This window comes from Aquarana catesbeiana, linkage group LG01, assembly GCF_042186555.1.
Source record: "Aquarana catesbeiana isolate 2022-GZ linkage group LG01, ASM4218655v1, whole genome shotgun sequence".
Lineage (NCBI taxonomy): Eukaryota > Metazoa > Chordata > Amphibia > Anura > Ranidae > Aquarana > Aquarana catesbeiana.
In genome coordinates, this window is record NC_133324.1 from 606,018,351 (window position 1) to 606,037,834 (window position 19,484).

At 39.6% G+C, this 19,484-nt stretch overlaps 1 long non-coding RNA gene across 1 annotated transcript in view; it reads left to right on the top strand.

Annotated features, from left to right (window-relative positions):
* Window positions 1–17,921, top strand: part of LOC141108578 (uncharacterized) — a 106,001-nt gene extending 88,080 nt beyond the window's left edge. Inside the window, exon 2 of the long non-coding RNA XR_012236090.1 lies at window positions 15,635–17,921. This is a non-coding gene — a long non-coding RNA (uncharacterized lncRNA). The remainder of the gene's footprint in view (window positions 1–15,634) is intronic.
* The last annotated feature ends 1,563 nt before the right edge of the window (window positions 17,922–19,484 follow it).

Sequence of the window (19,484 nt, forward strand, 5' to 3'; positions counted from 1 at the left end):
ACAATAACTTGTAGTTTTAGCTGAACACTGTGAGCAGGACGCACTACACTAACTTGTAGCTTTAGCTGAACACTGTGCTGAGGTCTCACTACACTAACTTGTAGTTTTAGCTGAACACTGTGCAGAGGTCGCACTACACTAACTTGTAGTTTTAGCTGAACACTGTGCAGAAGTCTCACTACACTAACTTGTAGTTTTAGCTGAACACTGTGCAGAGGTCACACTACACTAACTTGTAGCTTTAGCTGAACACTGTGCAGAGGTCTCACTACACTAACTTGTAGTTTTAGCTGAACACTGTGCAGAGGTCACACTACAGTAACTTGTAGTTTTAGCTAAACACTGTGAGCAGGACACACTACACTAACTTGTAGCTTTAGCTGAACACTGTGCAGAGGTCTCACTACACTAACTTGTAGTTTTAGCTGAATACTGTGAGCAGGACGCACTACACTAACTTGTAGCTTTAGCTGAACACTGTGCTGAGGTCTCACTACACTAACTTGTAGTTTTAGCTGAACACTGTGAGCAGGACGCACTACACTAACTTGTAGCTTTAGCTGAACACTGTGCTGAGGTCTCACTACACTAACTTGTAGTTTTAGCTGAACACTGTGCAGAGGTCTCACTACACTAACTTGTAGTTTTAGCTGAACACTGTGCAGAGGTCTCACTACACTAACTTGTAGTTTTAGCTGAACACTGTGCAGAAGTCTCACTACACTAACTTGTAGTTTTAGCTGAACACTGTGAGCAGGACGCACTACACTAACTTGTAGCTTTAGCTGAGCACTGTGCAGAGGTCTCACTACACTAACTTGTAGTTTTAGCTGAACACTGTGAGCAGGACGCACTACACTAACTTGTAGCTTTAGCTGAACACTGTGCTGAGGTCTCACTACACTAACTTGTAGTTTTAGCTGAACACTGTGCAGAGGTCGCACTACACTAACTTGTAGTTTTAGCTGAACACTGTGCAGAGGTCTCACTACACTAACTTGTAGTTTTAGCTGAACACTGTGCAGAGGTCGCAGTACACTAACTTGTAGTTTTAGCTGAACACTGTGCAGAGGTCTCACTACACTAACTTGTAGTTTTAGCTGAACACTGTGCAGAAGTCTCACTACACTAACTTGTAGTTTTAGCTGAACACTGTGAGCAGGACGCACTACACTAACTTGTAGCTTTAGCTGAGCACTGTGCAGAGGTCTCACTACACTAACTTGTAGTTTTAGCTGAACACTGTGAGCAGGATGCACTAAACTAACTTGTAGCTTTAGCTGAACACTGTGCAGAGGTCTCACTACACTAACTTGTAGTTTTAGCTGAACACTGTGCAGAGGTCGCACTACACTAACTTGTAGTTTTAGCTGAACACTGTGCAGAGGTCTCACTACACTAACTTGTAGTTTTAGCTGAACACTGTGCAGAGGTCGCACTACACTAACTTGTAGTTTTAGCTGAACACTGTGCAGAGGTCTCACTACACTAACTTGTAGTTTTAGCTGAACACTGTGCAGAAGTCTCACTACACTAACTTGTAGTTTTAGCTGAACACTGTGAGCAGGACGCACTACACTGACTTGTAGCTTTAGCTGAACACTGTGCAGAGGTCTCACTACACTAACTTGTAGTTTTAGCTGAACACTGTGAGCAGGACGCACTACACTAACTTGTAGCTTTAGCTGAGCACTGTGCAGAGGTCTCACTACACTAACTTGTAGTGTTAGCTGAACACTGTGCAGAGGTCGCACTACACTAACTTGTAGTTTTAGCTGAACACTGTGAGCAGGACGCACTACACTAACTTGTAGTTTTAGCTGAACACTGTGCAGAGGTCACACTAAACTAACTTGTAGCTTTAACTGAACACTGTGAGGAGGACGCACTACACTAACTGTAAATAGTCTAGCTGCCTGACTGTGGTACTAATAGGATCTAAAGAACACCAGCAATTTTCTTCAGGTAGCTGTAAATACTGTAACAAGACAAGCCTGCCTGTCAGTAGGAAGATAACAGGAACAGATCTAGCTAAACTGAATACAGTGTGTATATATATATATATATATATGCAACACCTGGGATGCATATATATACACAATACACTATAAGTGCAGCTAACTCACTGACTGTCCTGCCTAATCTAGCTAACTCAAATGAAATGACACTGTCTCTCTGTCTCTGTCTCTCAACGCCGGAACACACTACACAGGGCCGCCGTGCAGGTGGCCTTATATAGTGCGGGGCATGTTCTAATCCCCCTGAGCGATAATTACAGCTCTCTCTACCGACGGCACTGTGATTGGCCAAGCAGCGGGTCATAGTGCATGCTTGGCCAATCATCAGCCAGCAATGCACTGTGATGCCGCAGTGAATTATGGGCCGTGACGCGCCACACGGATTTGGCGCGAACGGCCCATATCGTTCGCAATTCAATGAACGATCGAACAGCCGATGTTCGAGTCAAACATGGGTTCGACTCGAACACGAAGCTCATCCCTGTTGGTAACTGAGGATTGAGAGCCAGGGTGGATAGTCAGCTGAGGCTAAAAAATTCAATGCAAAATCAAGCAGGGATACAGTATAAAGAAAAAACATAAGCACAGAAGAAAAAGAACTTTGCAACCTATACATCTAGCCCATTCAAGGACAAGCATACTTATGCTTCCCAAACTCTCCACAGACCCATAGACCCAATCAAACTAAAGGGCAGTTTCACTTCTTAATATCACTGCAAAATTTCTTGTAAAGATCCTGGTGACTAGAATAAAGCACTTTTTGGGTCAACTTATTTACAAGGACTAAATGAGATTTATATCCATTAAGACAGGCTGACAACTAAAGAGGAACCTTGAACCTATACATCTAGCACATCTAGGCTTTTGATACAATCTCATGGCAGTCCTTCAAAAATGGTCTGTCAGAAAGTTCTATTAGGGGTCTCTGTCCTTAATGTATGCCCCTTGGCTTTGATTAAATATATGGGGATTGAAACTGAATCAGTTCCCATACGACGTGGCACACACCCAGGCTGCCTTCTCTCCCTTATACTCTCTATGCTGGCCTTGGAACCCCTGGCAGTACCCTTAATGGTCCAACCCCTCAATTTGCAGCTTGAATATCACTGGAACACACTATAAATTCTTGGTATTTGCAAATAATATTATCTGCCCATGTTTTCACTGTCCTTCATAAAGTACACAATTTGATTATAATTGAGTTGAAGCTCCAGTATCTGAAAGATAAATGGCATATGTCATGAGTGGGAACTTTCTGCTACTTCTAAGTCAATCAAAAAAGATTGCACTGCCATTTCCATGCTCATCACGACTTTTGAAGACATTTGTTTACAAGACCCCATACTCACAGACTGCAGTAAATTCCCAACTCTTCTACACTTTAATTTCTCTCCCTAGTTTCAATAAATTCTCAGTACATGATGAAATGGGAAACTGGTCTTAGAAAAAAATCTACATCTTCCAGAATGGAACAAAATATGAATGTCAGCTGTCAAATGCTTGACCAACATCCTTGCCCAAGAAAACACCAGCAAGGTACCCTTTTATTGGTATATGACTCCAATGTGTATTGCCAAATTTGCTCCCGGGGCATCCACAAATTGCTTAAGGGGTTGTAACACCCTGGCTCTGGCTCCCTCTTTCACATCTGGTGGGAATGCCCCAAAGTCAAGACTAGACTTGTGCACAATGGGAAATTTTGTTTAGTTTCGGTTTGTTGTTATTCGTAAAATACATAATTTTGTTCTGTTATATTCGTTATGTTACGTTAATTCGTTTTTGGATAATTCGTTATTATTCGTTATACTGAATCTAGAATCATGTAATTCGTTATATCCGCTATAATTTCTTTCATATTAGTTGAAATTCGATATTTATGTATGTGTATATATTCGTGATAATGATTAGTAGTTTGGAAAGTCGTTTGTTTATTGAATCTATTAACACACACAATGACGATATCTCTTCTCCTCTGCTCAAATATAATACAACACCCTTCTCACTCAGTTCTCAGGAATGCACTTTGCCAGTAATCCAACCTCCAACAAAATTAATCAGCTGATTGGACTGTAAGATTTACTTTGAGTTGACCTTTTGTTTCATTAGATCTTTAATGAATTACCGAATCATGTCGAATTAATTCGTTATATTCAATATAATTTCTTTCGTATTAGTTGAAATTTGTTATTTTTTTATTTGGACATTCGGATTTTCCAAGAACCCCTGGGAAGCCCTACAACACAGACCTACAACCTAACATGAATAAAAGCTTGTAACCTACACTACCAGTCAAACGTTTTAGAACACCATTTTCCCAGTTTTTATTGAAATTTGTGCAGTTTAATGTCTCATTGTACTTTTGAAATAAAGCAAAGAATAAATGAATAATTGGACAAAAACAAATCTAAATTTTTGACTCATAAAAGCAGCCACCTTTTGCAGATATAACAGCCGAACACACTTGTGGCATTCTTTCCACAACAGAAATCTAATATTGTTTGGAAAGTTCTTCCCAACACTGTTGCAGAGGTTTCAACAAATGGGTTGCACTTGTAGGTTGCTTTGCTTTCACCCTTCTGTCCAGTTCATCCCAAATCAGCTTGATGGGGTTAAAGTCTGGAAACTGTGCTGGTCATTCCATGATTAGAGGTCTACCGTCTTGTTCTTTTCTTCAAGGTAGTTATCTTGCTGTAGGATGAACCCTAACCAACTAGGAGTATTCCAGAGGGTATTGCATGGCTCTGCAAAATACTGGGGTTGTATTTTTGGTTCAGGCTGCCACTGACTCTGTGCAAGTCACTGACTCTGGATCCCGCGAAGGAGCCAGAGACCATACCGCTTCCTCCTCCATGATTGACACTTGGTGTCACACACCGAGTAACCATCCTCTGTTATGGCTTTGGATCAGCCAGGCCTCCTCCTTTCAGAGGTTCCTCCAGATTCTGAGTGCCTGTTCATGGTGTAGAAAACTCTACTCACTGACACCTTGTCTTTATTTGCAATTTCTCTGAAGGAAAGACCTACACTTTTAAGGATTATAATGGTCTTTCTTTGTTCATTGCCTTTTTCTTGCTATTCTGAGGACAATATATTACTTCATGCAGTACAATACTGTCCAAATATTGCTTAAGAGGGGGTAGTAACACAGTCTGTCTCAACATTGCTTTTATACAGACAGAGAGCTTGTAAATAATTCAGAAAATTTGGGATACCTGTATTGCCACGTACGCACGGTCGGATTTTCCAAAGGGGAAATGTTCGATGGGAGCTTGTTGACGGAAATTCCGACCATGTGTAGGCTCCATCGGACATTTTCCGTCAGAATTTCCGACAAACAAAATTTAAGATCTGGATCTCAAATTTTCCAACGACAAAATCCGTTCTCGCAAATTCCGATTGTGTGTACACAATTCTGACACACAAAGTTCCATGCATGCTCTGAATCAGGTACAAGACGTAAGCGCTCGTTCTGGTAAAACTAGCGTTTGTAATAGAGATAGCACATTCGTCACGCTGCAAATTTTAAAATCTTTTATTGCAGCGCATTCTCTTCTTCTTTATAATGCTAGAATAATGAAGTTGTATTGCTGCTGATATTCACACAGAGTTCTGACAACCTGATTTCTTTATTATTTCTCGTGATCTCATGAATAATTTTTTTTTTCGTTAGATCTCCATAATAATGTTTAGAATTGTTTATAGTGTTTTTTTATCCAGATCTCCTATTTTATTTATTTTTTTATAGTGATCTCCATAATTTTTTCTTTTGTTTTGTATCAAGTTACCACAGCACCATTATTATCTTGTATTTTTTAACCTCAAGGAGGTTGGTGTCCCTTGTTAATTTGACATTGTATTTTTGAAATGTACCTGCCTACTCACAAACAAACTGTCCTTTTTGAAGTAAAACGCATAGGCAAGTATTTGTGAAAAATAAATAGCCATTTATTATGGCTCATAACAAAATAAAGAGGAAGGCAACGCTGGGGAAACTGGTGAAATTTGCGAAGCCTTTGTACAGTCAAAATTGGTCCAGGACTACAAGAGATCAGGAACAGCAGCAGATGACATATCTGTCCCCAGGCTGTGGTATTACAACAGCCTGCATCTTTTGTCAGACCAGACTGAACCCAGGCCATCACTTTCTTGTCTTCCTTCCACATTTCCTTACACGCTTGCTTCCAGGCTGTGCCTCTGGTATTGTAGTTATGGCAGGAAGTGGAGGAGGAGGAGAACCATGGTTGAACTCACAAACATGGCTTTGGCTTGTGAGTTCGCCCCTCAACCCCTTATTTAGGGCTTGTAACATAACTTTCTCACATAAGAGGCATTGGCCCTCCTCCATTTCCTGCATTTTGCAGACTGCCATGTAGGCATAGTCGTCTTGATTATTGGGGGGTTCTGAGGACCGCAGTAGCCTTCCGAAATAGGCCAAGTGCTGCCTCCTCCAGGTTACTGCTCTTCCTGGGGCTTTTTTTTGGAAGGCAGAGGGGAGAGACCTGGGATTCGGGCAGGCTACTGGGCCTGGCCACATCCTGGCTGCCACTTACCCCCGCCACCTACTGGCTGTCACTTTCCACAGCCTCCTCCTGGCTGAGACTTTCCTGTGTATGAAAAAGGGACATTGTTTTAGTTTTTGGTTCATCAATCACACACAATTTTCAGCTCATGATTGTTGCAAATTGAATGTTAATAAATAGAAAAGACTATCATTCTGACCCCAGCATTTTTCATTCTTGTCCCAATCATTTGTGGTCACTACTGTCTATTGATATGTAAAACACTTTGTAAAATCAGAAATTACTGATCAATAATAACATCTAGTTAACATCATTAATTATTTGACTAGAAATATGTTGAACAATGCTATACCTGGCTCAAGCTGGGCTCCTCCACTTCTTCCTGGCTGGAAGGCCCAGGTTGGACGTCGGAAGCCTCAGCTGAGGTGAAAGGAAACCTTGAAGAAAGACTGGAGAGTGCTGGCCTGGGTTCAGTCTGGCCTGCCAGAAAAAGCAGTCTGTCATAGTACCACAGCCTGGGTACATAAATGTCATCTGCTGCAGCTCCTGATCTCTGGGAATCATGGACCTTCTTGCGCTCCCTATTATAAGTGCTCCTCATGCCACCAATTAGGGCCTTCAAATAGGGGATGTCTGCCATGGGGATCATCGGCTTCACAAATTCCAGCAATTGATCCAGCCTGCCTTCCTCTTTGTTTAATTGTTATAAAAGGGGTGGTTTACCTGCCACAGACAGGGCAGCTCCTGTATATATCAATGAATTTGGAGATAAAATCCTCATCATTGAATAGATCCATTTTCTCTGCAAGACACAACACAAGACAAACCCTAATGTTAGGCTAAACTCTCCTAATCTTGTACCAATATAGGCCTCAATCTATAAGCAGTATAGGCCACTGATGCACCAAGTTAAAATTGTACCTTCGTTCTAACGATCGGCGATTCCGATGACTCCTCCCTACTCTCACAGATTGTACGTACAACGCACGCGTGTTATGCTTTATATACACTGCGCATGCGTGAATCTCCGCCCGCCCCTGGCGTTCTTTCTAGTCTATTCACCGCCCCTTCTCTTTCGGCGCAGTGGGAGAGCACATAGTGGAGAAAGAGCAAGTACATGCAGAGGAGAGCAGCAACGACGAAAGCCCGGAGCCATGAACGTCCCGATCCCAGAGGAGATTTAAGGCCTTAAATATGTCCTTTGTCGAGTTGGTGGAAATGGTGGACATCTTGAAGAGGGCCGACTATGATGGGAAGCATGGACCTTACCCAAACCCAAATGTGAGAAAGGCCAAGATCATGGCTAAAGTTGTGAAAAGTCTACAGAAGGATTTTGGGATACGGCGATCCAAGGATCAACTGAGGAAACGATGGTCAGACCTGAAACTGAGGGAGCAGTACAGAAAGATCAGGAAACTGCTTCTAAAGAGTAAGTATTTGTCCTGTGTTTCTATTATTATTATTACGTTCGTGCTGCTCCATGTGTTTTCCTTTACTATTGTACAGTTTAAAATGGCAAGTTTCAGGTTCGTGGGCACAGTAATCGTTGATAGTAAACATCGTTCGTTCACCCACTAATACGATGTTTTTGGCAGATACAGGTTAACTACATTTGTTCAGGCCTATTTGTATTAAAAGAAGTTTAGTACATTGTTGTCTAGATGGGTTTGTAACTAGAATGAAAACCTAAATTATTCCATTTGTTGATATTATTCCATTTGTTGATATTTTTAAAATTTTTGAATCTTTTTTGAAGTATATTGAAAGACAAATTTTGAAGATGCACACAGTGTGTCAACATGTGCTATCTGCCATCACGGGATATCAATGTACGCGTTTTGTGGGTGCAACCCCTTCCTCGCAACCCAAGTAGCTGGGAGGAAGGGGTTGCACCCCCGAAACACGTCCTTTGGTCCCCCATGATGGGAGCTAGCACATGTTAACATTAGGCATGGATCAGGAGGGAAATCCCCATTTTGACTCTGAATTTGTGTGCATCTTCAAAATTTGGCTTTCACAGGGGTGACGTCACCCCATCTGATGAAGGCAATATCAACACAGTTTGAACATACTAATGTTTGATATTGCCTTCAAATTATCAAAGTTGAACTTTGTAAGTTCCTGAGTTGTGTATTGTTTTATGGCTTTAAACATGCCTGTTTAACACAAAAAAGGCTATTTGTACTGTCAAAACCAAAAATGTTATTACAAAAATATGTTGGTTTGTTCAAAAACCCTTTTCTAATGTGTATGTGCACAGAGTAAAAAGTTTTTTACTCAACAATGTGTGGCTTCTTATTTCAATGCTCAATAGCAGTTTTTGGACTAAGTTGGTGTTTACAGTGACAATGGGGGTTATTTACTAAAGGCAAATCCACTTTGCACTACAAGTGCACTTTCAGTGCAGTTTCAAGTGCAGTTTCAAGTGCACTTTTGCAGTGCACTTGGAGTGCAAAATGGATTTTCCTTTAGTAAATAACTCCCACAGTGCTTTATAATTTGCAACAATCAGGCCATTTCGTGACTCCCAAAAATGATGAATATTTTTATCAGTAATGCATTACATACATTAACAACAAAAACAAGGTGTGTGTGTAGCGGACCCACAACATAATAGTTCGCTGAAGAAGAGATTGTCACCTCATGTATCAAATAAATTACATTTGCACTATTGAAGAAAATGGCCAAAAAGAAAAGCCCATTGGATAACCTAGGAGACAGCTAAAAGAAACACAAGCAGTAAATCAAAGGAAATCTTATTTCAATTTAACTAAAATATATAAAAATGTTTCTTAAACATTTCCTGGCATATCATTGGCCCCCCTACCCGCAGAGTACTTGACATACTTCTGTCTCACGGCGCAGTGGGAGAGCACATAGTGGAGAAAGAGCAAGTACATGCAGAGAGCAGCAACGACGAAAGCCCAGAGCCATGAACGTCCCGATCCCAGAGGAGATTTAAGGCCTTAAATATGTCCTTTTTCGAGTTGGTGGAAATGGTGGACATCTTGAAGAGGGCCGAATATGATGGGAAGCATGGACCTTACCCAAACCCAAATGTGAGAAAGGCCAAGATCATGGCTAAAGTTGTGAAAAGTCTGCAGAAGAATTTTGGGATACGGCGATCCAAGGATCAACTGAGGAAACGATGGTCAGATCTGAAATTGAGGGAGCAGTACAGAAAGATCAGGAAACTGCTTCTAAAGAGTAAGTATTTGTCCTGTGTTTCTATTATTATTATTACGTTCGTGCTGCTCCATGTGTTTTCCTTTACTATTGTACAGTTTAAAATGGCAAGTTTCAGGTTCGTGGGCACAGTAATCGTTGATAGTAAAAATCGTTCGTTCACCCACTAATACGATGTTTTTGGCAGATACAGGTTAACTACATTTGATCAGGCCTATTTGTATTAAAAGAAGTTTATTACATTGTTGTCTAGATTGGTTTGTAACTAGAATGAAAATGTAAACTTGATTCAGTGTAAGGAGAGGACACTCAGCAGCTGTTTACACATCTTGACACAGGAGTACTAGTGTGGGACACTAGAACAACCTTTTTAGGGTGTCCCACACAGGTGCTCCAGTGGATACTAGGGGTGTCTCCATGTGTGAAAATTGTACAAAAAAGGTAAATATTCCAGCTTTAGAAAGGGAAAAAAAATGTCTTCAGCTTGGAACTCTGCCCAAAAAGACAACTGTACGACACTTCCAAGTAATGTTTCAGATTTCTATTTCTGCCCTCAAATATCTGTGTGCTAAGTATACCTTTTTTTGATTCACATAAGGGAGAAAAGACTCAGGACATCGGAGGACACCAGGGACCCCCCCACCTCCTAAAAAAGGGGAAATACCAACACCGCAACCATGTGGAGGAAGGAGAGGTTTATGAAGTGGGCGAAATAGTGACCACAATAGGTGAGTGTTTGAGACCACAGCTTCAGGTAATAGATGTATGCCTGCATATTTATAATACATGGTGTGTTTTTTTTATTTTAGGTGATGTGGATGTTGTGGAAAAAGAAACTCATTTCACAAGTGCAAGTGCACACGTTCTCATCGCGGAGATCATGGTGTGCAATCGGGATTTACAGAAGATCAGGGAAGACATCAATAATGTTGAAAAAAGACTCAAAAACATCATTGATGTTTTAGGCAGAATCTAAAACACACCTAAATTATTCCATTTGTTGATATTTTTAAAATTTTTGAATCTTTTTTGAAGTATATTGAAAGCCAAATTTTGAAGATGCACACAGTGTGTCAACATGTGCTATCTGCCATCACGGGATATCAATGTACGCGTTTTGTGGGTGCAACCCCTTCCTCGCAACCCAAGTAGCTGGGAGGAAGGGGTTGCACCCCCGAAACACGTCCTTTGGTCCCCCATGATGGGAGCTAGCACATGTTAACATTAGGCATGGATCAGGAGGGAAATCCCCATTTTGACTCTGAATTTGTGTGCATCTTCAAAATTTGGCTTTCACAGGGGTGACGTCACCCCATCTGATGAAGGCAATATCAACACAGTTTGAACATACTAATGTTTGATATTGCCTTCAAATTATCAAAGTTGAACTTTGTAAGTTCCTGAGTTGTGTATTGTTTTATGGCTTTAAACATGCCTGTTTAACACAAAAAAGGCTATTTGTACTGTCAAAACCAAAAATGTTATTACAAAAATATGTTGGTTTGTTCAAAAACCCTTTTCTAATGTGTATGTGCACAGAGTAAAAAGTTTTTTACTCAACAATGTGTGGCTTCTTATTTCAATGCTCAATAGCAGTTTTTGGACTAAGTTGGTGTTTACAGTGACAATGGGGGTTATTTACTAAAGGCAAATCCACTTTGCACTACAAGTGCACTTTCAGTGCAGTTTCAAGTGCAGTTTCAAGTGCACTTTTGCAGTGCACTTGGAGTGCAAAATGGATTTTCCTTTAGTAAATAACTCCCACAGTGATTTATAATTTGCAATAATCAGGCCATTTCGGACTCCCAAAAATTAATTCAGGGTGCTGAAAATGATGAATATTTTTATCAGTAATGCATTACATACATTAACAACAAAAACAAGGTGTGTGTGTAGCGGACCCACAACATAATAGTTCGCTGAAGAAGAGATTGTCACCTCATGTATCAAATAAATTACATTTGCACTATTGAAGAAAATGGCCAAAAAGAAAAGCCCATTGGATAACCTAGGAGACAGCTAAAAGAAACACAAGCAGTAAATCAAAGGAAATCTTATTTCAGTTTAACTAAAATATATAAAAATGTTTCTTAAACATTTCCTGGCATATCATTGGCCCCCCTACCCGCAAAGTACTTGACATACTTCTGTCTTACTTCGCAGGCAGTTTGGGGGGGCAAGCGAAGACGGCCAGCTTCAAGCACCATCAGGGTTTCTTCTTGAAGTCCGGCCTCAGGCCCAGCTGAGGCCACATAGTTCATTGAAATTCTCCTTAAATATTTGTGGAGAATGCAGCATGCAAGGATTATATGGTTAAGTTTATATTCCGCATGTTGATTGCCGTAAGGAATAGGCGGACCGGCTGGCCATTATCCCAAAAGCTTTCTTCACCACTCTTCTGGCTCTGGCCAGCCAGTAGTTAAAAACCCTCTGGTCTGGGGTGAGGTTCCTCATGGCTTCAAAACGGTCGGCTGGTCAGAACGAACTAACAGAAAGCACTAAAAAACATAAAGGCCTGAGAAGCGCGAGCTGAAAATCAGAAACAAGCGAACAAGAACGCACTGAAAATCAAATACGTACTATAAAATACGCACTGAAAAACAAATGCGAACTGACTACACGCACTGAAAACCAGATACGAACCCACAAGCACAAACTGAAGAGCAGTAACGATCTGAAAAGCACGAGGCTGAAAAGCACGAATCGTCTCTCACCAAACTTCTACTAACACGAGATTAGCAGAAGGAGCCCAAAGGGTGGCATAATTGGTATTAAAATTCCCTTTTATAGTGCCGTTGTACGTGTTGTATGTCACCGCGTTCTTGACGTTCGGAATTTCCGACAACATTTGTGTGACCGTGTGTATGCAAGACAAGTTTGAGCCAACATCCATCAGAAAAAAAACATGGATTTTGTTGTCGGAATGTGCGATCGTGTGTACGCGGCATAAGAGTTGTTAGCATAAACCTTCAAGAATTAATTTACTTACATTGCTGCAGAACAACTGTGAGTTGTTAACCCATTATTTCCTAAAAAATTGCCTTTTTGTATAACTCTGAAATGTACATTCTTTTTCAGTTTTTATTAACCTAACCTTTTTTTTTACCTCTGGCAGTTTACTGCTTACAATTGTACCACTTCAGGTTATTTACTGGAGTTACATGTTTTAAATTTTAATTAAAAAATAGAAAATTGGGGGTGTTCTGAAACATCTGACCGGCAGTGTATACATATTCTTAACTTTTGGAAAACAATCACAAAAGCTTAGAAACACCAACTGTGTACTTCACAGAAGTTAAACATAGAATTATAATGCAGAGAAGATGACGGCTATCCTGAACAAAACCTAATACGCAAAGATTGCAAGCCCATGCATGTCTTTAGGAATTTCCATATGAACTTACCTCCACCCCCTCCCCCCAGCCCCGTCTATCATTTCATGTACCTTTCATTGAGGCCTATGATATCCTGTATGATTGTTACCTTTAACCAGAACATTTGGTTGGAAATCATTTTTATTTCCATTACTTTTTTTTTAAAGTACAGAAGCCAACTAAAAAACGTGGCAGAAAAGGACAAATATCAGTCATTGGGAAACCTTTTGTGAAAGCAAGCATTAAAAAAAAATAAAGAAAGATAGGATAAAAAGAAAATAGCTAACATTGCTATTTTCTTTGTGTTTTTTTTCTAATGTCCAAAACAAATTAAACAAAATATACCAAAACACACAAAAGGCAAGGAAAAAAACTTTTATATATATATATTTTTGTGCTGCATGCTGTGATGAAAACAAAACAAAAAAGTAAAAAAAAAAACAGTGCCTGTTCTTTAACCACTTCCAGCACGCTATATAGCAATATGACGTCGGCAAAGTGTTTCTGTTATCTTGACGGAACGTCATATGACATGATCAGGATAACAAGCCAGTGCACGCCTGCGGGGGCGCTCAGCGCGGCGAACGGTGGTGCGGCGTGTCAGTCTGATACACAGCATCTCCGATCTGGGTAAAGAGCCTCTGACGGAGGCTTTTTACTACGTGATCTGCTGTGTCCAATCACAGCTGATCATGGTATAAACAGGAAAAGCCGTGTATCAGCTCTTCCTCACTCATGTCTGACAGACGTGAGTAGAGGAGTGCCGATCTCCTGACAGGGGGGTCAGTGCAGCCCTCCGAGTAGGTCCACTCAGGACCACCGGGGATGCCACCAGGACCACCAGGGATGGCCACCACTGATGACCCCCAGGTATGCCACCCATGGCCACCAGGGATGCCAATGTGTGCCCACATACAATGCCAATGTGTGCCCACATATGATGCCAATCATTGCCCATCAGCAATGCCTGCCAGTGCCTCCATAGCAGTGATGCCCATCAGTGCCATCTATCAGTGTCCATCAGTGCCACACATCAGTGTCAATCAGTGCCACCTATCAGTGCCCATCCATTCCCATCAGTGCCACCTATCAGTGCCTATCAGTGTCACCTATCAGTGCCCATCAGTGCCACCTATGAGTGCCCATCTGTGCCGCCTATGAGTGCCCATCAGTGCTGCATATTAGTGCCACCAATTAGTGCCCATCAGTGCCGCCTATCAGTGCCCATTGTCAGTGCAATACAGTGCCACCTCAATAGTGTTACCTCATTGGTGCCACCTTATCAGTGCCCATCAGTGCTGCCTTATCAGTGCCCGTCAGTGCAGCCTCATCAGTGCCCATCAGTGAAGGAGAAAACATACTTATTTACAACATTTTAAAACAGAAACAAAGAAAAACTTTTTTTTTTTAATTGTCTGTCTTTTTTTATTTGTTTAGCAAAAAATAAAAACCCCAGAGGTGATCAAATACCACCAAAAGAAAGCGCTGTTTTTTTGAACAGAATATAAAAATTTTGTTTGGGTACAGTGTAGCATGACCACGCAATTATCATTTAAACAGCGACAGCGCTGAAAGTTTGAAATTGGCTTGGGCAGGAAGGGGGGAAAGTGCCTGGTATTGAAGTGGTTACGTTTTTTCTTTGTTTTGGTGTAAATGTTTTTAAGGTTTTTTTTTGATAATAGGAAAAAAATTTTAAAAAATGGCAATTTAGAAACAGCACTATTTATTTTTTATTGCTTTATGTTAAAAACCTCAAATAACAACAAAATGCACTAACTAAAAAAAAAGTTGTGCACTGTCTTTTCATATTTCAAGTCGCTATTTGGACTCTGTTTCTTTTCCTTTTGTCTCAAAAAGCAACAAACTAAAAATACAGAAAAAAAAAAAGAACAGAAAAAAAAACTTAAGCACCTTTCAAAATTCCTATTAACTCACCAAATAACACCCTAAACCACTATAATTTTGCCTAGCCCACTGCAGCAGCAGGTCAAACCTTCAAATGGTTCACATGGTGAGCAGCGTGACCACACAGGGAAATCAAATAGCAACATCTGGTCAGAATCAGAGAGCTCCCAAATTCAGCCGGACTGAATGCAAGGTAAATTACACATATTTATATTAACATAGTCTACCATCACTGGGTTCAAACTATGCACATGCATCTATAAACCTAATCACTGCTATAATGACAGACATTTGGGAGCAGGAAAAAGGAAGGCAGACAAGAGAGACAGATGAGAGTGGGGCACCATCACAGACAGGAGAAATAGGTGACACTGCAATGGAGTGGAGCGGAGACACGAAAAAAGTAGATAGGTGAAATGGCAGGGCAAAGGCCAAACTCAAAGAAGGCATACACCTAGCAGAAGAAAAAAGCGGGGGGGGGGGGGGGGGGGGGACATGTAATTATATTATACATAAAATTTAAAAAAAAATTGCTACATTTATGCTAATTAGTACCAAATGCTTCAAGCAACTTTGTCTTCAACTGAAATTATTTAACTTTATTTATTTATTTATTTATTTTTTACACAAGCTCAAGGCCATGTCTCACATGTGTGAAAAGATTACACAGAGTGCTGAACAATGTAAAAAGAGTCTGGCCCAAGAAAAGACCTACTGTATCTCCAGGCGCAAGAGAGAATTTGTACCAGATGAACTAAAAGATGCCCACTACTGGGAAAAGAGAAGAAGAAACAACCTTGCAGCTAAAAGATCAAGAGAAAAGAAGCGTAGACAAGATTTTGCTATAGAGAACAAAGTTCTAGCACTAAACTTGGAAAACAGCACTCTTAAAGCAGAGCTTCTTTCCATCAAATCTCAGTTTGGACTTATCAATCCATCAGACAGCTCTAAATGTGTTCATGCCAACCAGAAAGCACAAAGTCAGTTAAAGGAAATTGATGCACCTTTCCCAAACCTCAAATCTATTACCTACACAAGTCAAACTCCTGCCATGCACAAAGTCATCTCTGGAGAGTCTGGCAAAGATCTTAGGGACCTTGCAACATTGGCAGTTGATCTTTCCAGAAAAAAAATCATGAACGATTTTGAGAATTGTAATCAATTGCCCAAAGCAGCCACAACATCATCATCATCGTTGTCATCAGCTTTAAACTATGATCTTTGTGGCACATCTTTGCTTAATGTTCATTTCAATGCATGTCTACCTGGTCTATTGGACCACAGCAACAGTTATCGATTCAATCATGGAATTCCAGTAGTATCATATTTTTCAGTTCCATTTTGCACAGCAATGGAAACTGAACAAAAATTATCTGCTTTGCCACACAAACTTAGACTAAAGACCAAAACTGTGGGTGCTTTTAGCTTCAATTAGGAGATAACGTTTTTGTAGAGTAGTATGTTAAGAGATTTGGAATATCATGAGCGTTATGTTATATGTTCTGATATCTAGAATAATATCACTTTCAAGTACAAGTCACATGTCTACCTATGGATGTAGAAGCAATGGCGTATCAATAGATTTAACAAGGCTAGAAATAACTACTTGGAAGAAGGATGTATATGTATTGTGGGCTTGAAAACAAACGTTATAGAATTGATTTGAATTTCTTACTGAATAATCTCTTGTTGACAATTTGCATTGCCAACATTTTTTTTTGTTTCAAGGCTTCTTGTGTTAAAGACTGCATCACAGGAGAGAAATATAATAGAAATATGAAAGCTGTTATTGGTTACTTGTTTTTGAAGGCACGCTTTCCAAAGATATCATCCTTAGCCTCTCTTCACTATTTATTTTAATGAGACACTAGCCAATAAGTATACATCCAGGAAAATGTAGGCACACCTGTTCTGCATACTTACTCGCCGTCAGAAGAGATGCAAAGATAAAGATTACTTCTATCCAGCTACTTCTATTCAGAAAAGATGCCGCTAAATATATGATGTCTTGCAAAATATTATTTCTTTAAAATTGAAAATATATTATAATATTTGTACTCATCTATGATAACAGTTTAAAAAAAGGGGTACAACAACTGAAATCTAAAACTCTGTGTTACTTGCTTTTGTAATAAAACTCAGCTGAGACACCATTGTATTTCCTATGGCATGGTATTGGAGATCTCCCCCAGCCCTCAATCCAATTGCTTTCTATAGTAAATCTTTAATTCGACGTGCATTATTCTTACAAGAGCACATATACTTTGATTAGGGAAAACTAGCAAATCCATTTTAGCTGTATCGTACATGTTTGGTGTTTTACTAAATGGGGTAAATATGTGTTTTTTCAAATTTTTTTGTACAACATATAAAGGTATGTGTATATATCTGCTTATAACTTAAAGCCCTTTTTGTCTTCAAAAAATGCATTATTTGTTAAGACAAAAAAATTATAAGTTAGGTAAAGGTGAGATTGGCTGTAAGGAACCATAGCACAGTCATAATTTATATTATAGAAATACCTGCAACTTACAATATTTTATACCAGAAAAAATGGGCTATAAAATATTTCCTGAAATATTCAGCTGCACAGTTTTGAAAGGGAGTGTAACCCTCATGAACTAGAGAACAGCTGGGGTTTCATTCAGTTTAAATACTTACAATTATATTAAATTTGTTCATATTTAACCCCTTATTAACCCTAGGTTAATGCTAATTACCGTAACCCATTCTCCTTCTCTCCTTAGTTATCATTTTTCTGCTGCTGATTTTTTATTATTTCTATTTTCTTTCCTTTTTTTTAAACTTTTTTTAAACTTTTTTTTTTTTCATTTGTTTTGCTTATTTTTTGTGTTGCTTTAAGAAATACACCAAATTGGAAACTCTAGTTGTTTTACAAATAAAACTTGTTGAATTAATTTTTCCTTTTTTTTATATAGATTGCTGTTTTATGTTAAGAAGTGACAAAATTATTGCTGAATAATTAGTCCCAAAACAGAAATGTAAAGATTACTCTGGCATTCTTAAGCACTATACAGGGGGGTAGAGCTGAAGTGGTTAAATCATCTAAAAACAACAAAAGAAAATGAAGGTACCATGTGGCCTAAAAAACACCAGTTTATAATGCCTGGATTCATTATCACTTGGTATAAAACTTTTCTGAATAATAACACATTTCTAAATAATAACAAAAATCGTTGTATAAAAGGGAAATGGCTGTGAAGTGGTAATACTTTTTGTATCAGTACTGAGGGCCTCTCTGGTGCCAATTTTTATGCCATCACATATGGCATATTAATATGATTATTTCTTCTAAATATCACCATTCAACTTCATGTTTGGTAAAAGATGAATGAAAATCTAAAAAGTTCAGAGCCAGATATAGAAAAAAAACATAAAATGAACAAAAAAAACCCCCAAAATACGCAACAGAGGCAGTTTGTTTGAAATGCAACAATAATTTTTCATAGTGTCTTTTGAAATCGGTTGCTACAACATCTATGCCCTTAAAAGGTTACTAAACCCTCGCATTTTTTTTTTTTTAAATAACAAACATCTCATACTTACCTCCACTGTGCAGTTTGTTTTGAACAGAGTGGCCCCGATCCTCGACTTCTGGGGTCCCTCAGCGGCACTAGTAGCTCCTGAGTCCTGCTTCTGAGTCCATTGAGACAGAAAGCGGGACTCGGCCCTGCCCCCCGGCCCCCACGTCATTGGATTTGATTGACAGCAGCGGGAGACAATGGCTGCGCTGCTATCAATCTATCCAATCAGTACATGAGACACCAGCTAGAGCTGGTGTGCTCGTCCCCGGGGAGGAGAAAACTGAGTTCAAGTAAGTAAAATGGGGGTACTGAGAGGCTGCAGCACGGGGGAGGGGTGAGCATGTTACCCCCTAAATATGGGTATTACGTGTAACATGTTCAAAAGCTGGACTCCCAGGTCTTGCAGTGGAGATAAATCAAAACAACAGGGTTTTTTTTTGTTGATGTTTCAATGGAGACCATCCCATCGTTCTCAAGACAGATGGAAAGAGCTCCATTGAAACATTGACCATAAAACACTTTTGCATTGATTTATCTCCACTGCAAGACCCGTGAGTGCCTCTATATCTGATTTGGATTTGTATGGATTTTTTTCTGGGTATGCACCAGGGGATTTTCTTCACATATCGAATGCGGTGGCTACCATTGCGACTGTTACATAGTTTGCCAGGTTTAAAAAAGACACCAGTCCATCTAGTTCAATCAATAGAAAAAATAAACAATATATAAACAGTGTAGCGCTGGACTAATAAGAATACGCATATATGGGTGTATGCGAAATAGACAAAACACATAGGTGGTGAATAAAGTGAATATTATAAACACGTGTGTTGTAACACTGAAAATTAATCAAATAAACCTGCATATATTTAAAAGCAAAAAGTGATATGAAGGTATAAGTAAAAGTGGTGAACTTTAAGTGAGTTATATAAACCA